The sequence below is a fragment of the Triticum urartu genome, chromosome 2A, assembly GCF_056163025.1.
Source record: "Triticum urartu cultivar PI428250 chromosome 2A, HENAU_Tu73, whole genome shotgun sequence".
Taxonomy (NCBI): domain Eukaryota; kingdom Viridiplantae; phylum Streptophyta; class Magnoliopsida; order Poales; family Poaceae; genus Triticum; species Triticum urartu.
Genome location: NC_141874.1, coordinates 27,593,317 through 27,595,799, shown reverse-complemented (window position 1 = coordinate 27,595,799; position 2,483 = coordinate 27,593,317). Strand labels below are relative to the sequence as shown.

Here is a 2,483-nt window from a genome sequence, read left to right as displayed (position 1 = left end):
ATGGTTGTCATGTAGATGTTTCAGTTCCTGTGGCTGCCCAAGGGAGGTACAGGAATAGAAAGCAAGCTGTCACTACTAACATGCTCGGTGTGGTGGATTGGAACATGAAATTTCTGTATGTCTTACCTAGATGGGAGGGTTCCGCTTCCGACTCAAGAGTCCTTCGTGACTCAATGAGAACTGATCGCCAAGATGCATTTGTTGTACCTCATGGTATGGCTTTTTCTCTTGGCATTTTGTTCTCTTTAATTGCGGATGTCACAACCAACCTAATTGATTTGTTTACCAATAGGAAAATATTACTTGGCTGATGCTGGTTACACGAATGGGCCTGGATTTCTAGCTCCATTCAGATCCACTCGGTATCACTTGAAAGAGTGGGCATCAAGTCAGCAACAACCCCAAACTGCCAAAGAGTTATATAACTTGCGCCATTCTCGTGCTAGAAATGTAGTAGAGAGAACTTTTGGGTTGTGGAAGAAGAAGTGGGGTATCCTTCGCACTCAAAGTTTCTTTGATATAAAGGACCAGGTACATGTGTCCATTGGGTTTTCAATACGATGCCTAGCGGAGTTACAAATCATGAATGCTTAATTAAATAAAACATTCTTGCAGATTCGAATCATTAATGCTTGTTGTGTGTTACACAACTTTGCGAGGGATAGGCAGCATATGATGGACAACTTATTGCTACAAGAAGTGGATAATGAACTAGCTTCTCAGCCAATTGAGGCTGATGATGCTAACTCAATTAGAAGTGTCCAAGTCACTAACGCATGGACCAACTTCAGGAACCAACTATCTAATGACATGTTTGCTGAATATGTTGTGGCGCATGCAAATTTACAGCAGTAGTGGGGCATGTGGATTAGCAAGATGATGTATTTTGCTTGTGGTCTAGCTAGATGTTGGGTTAGCAAGATGATGTATTTTGCTTTTGGTCTAGCTAGATGTTGGGTTTGCTTTTGGTCTAGCTAGATGTTGGGTATTATGTTCTCTTTTGTGCATAGCTAGTGGATGGAGACTTTTGGATATTTTGTACATCATCATCACGAGAAAGCAATTAATATATGTTCTCTTTTGTTTGTCAATTGTTATTCAAATTTTTACTTGTAGCACCATGGTTGAAGAAACAAAGAAGTATAGTAGAGATTACTTGACATGGACAGATGAGATGGATAAGGTATTGTTGGATGTCTTCGTTGAACATCACAACAGAGGTGATCAGGGCCAAAATGGATGGAAGCCACATGTCTACACTATTGCTATAAAGGCAATACATGATAAGTGTGGACTACACGTCACAAAGGAAAAAATATGTTCAAGGATGAAGACTTTTGACAAGCATTATGCTACGATTAGCAAGATTCTTTCTCAGAGTGGATTTGGTTGGGATTGGGTCAATAACAAGCTACTCATGGATAGTGATGATGTGTGGAACAAATATGTGCAGGTAAAAAAAGGTTGTTTGCTTAATTTATTCTATGGCATATATACAAGCAAGTGATTTACTTTGTATGTTGTGCAGGCTAATCCGAAGGCAGCTTGTTACAAGAACAAAGAAGTGAAGAATTGGGAGGCAATTTGCACAATATACTCCAAAGATCATGCAACCGGTGAAGGTGCAATGACAGGTGCTGAAACTGAAGCGCAACCAACAGAACCCGATGTAGTAGCCGTCGAAGACTCTCCCGAAATGCCACAAAAAAGGCAGCAAACAGGTGATGCTATCTTGTGCATGCTTTGAGACATGAAATGTTCTTTTCAAGATGCTTTGAAATCACTTGAGCCACTTGAACTGCCCAAGATTACCCCTCCTCTTGAAATCCTTGCTGCCCTTGAAAAGATCCCAGAGTTGGCTCGTTCTGACATGTTGCGAGCATATGGTAAACTCATCCTTAGTGAACGCTTATTTCAAGCGCTTATGGAGTTGCCCATGGACTTTAGGAAGGAATGGTTGCTGACGCTCAATGAGAAGAACAACATTTGAGTAGTTTCAAGTGCTTAGTAAGTGTTGTTTCTTTGTTCCATGTAATAGCTATGAACTTGTTGGACCAATTACTATGTTATTTTTACATGTATGAGACTTGAATTTCCAATATTATGTTTTGTTGTTGGCTGATTTATAAGTGTTCCTGCTGTACAAGTGATGTTGTTGCTGTATGTGTTGTTTTTATACTGTATATGCTGCTGTACAAGTGCTGCTGCTGTTGTAGATGTGCTGCTGCTGCTGTATATGTGCTGCTGTGCAAGTGCTGCTGCTGTATATGTGCTGCTGCTGCTAAGAAAGTGCTGCTGTGTATGTGCTGCTGTTCTAAGAAACTGCTGCTGTGTATGTGCTGCAGCTGCTGTGTATGTGTTACTGTCATGTTTATATGTATAATTGTTGGTTTTGGTTAAGTGCATCTAGTTTATAGCTGCTGCCATTTAAACATTACAACAAAGTTTAGTTTGATCATATGACAAATGATCAATTCCAATGT

General features: G+C 40.1%; 1 pseudogene; it reads left to right on the top strand.

The window, feature by feature from the left end:
• Positions 1-1,120: 1,120 nt before the first annotated feature.
• Positions 1,121-1,990, top strand: LOC147983134 (L10-interacting MYB domain-containing protein-like; annotated as a pseudogene).
• Positions 1,991-2,483: the final 493 nt, after the last annotated feature.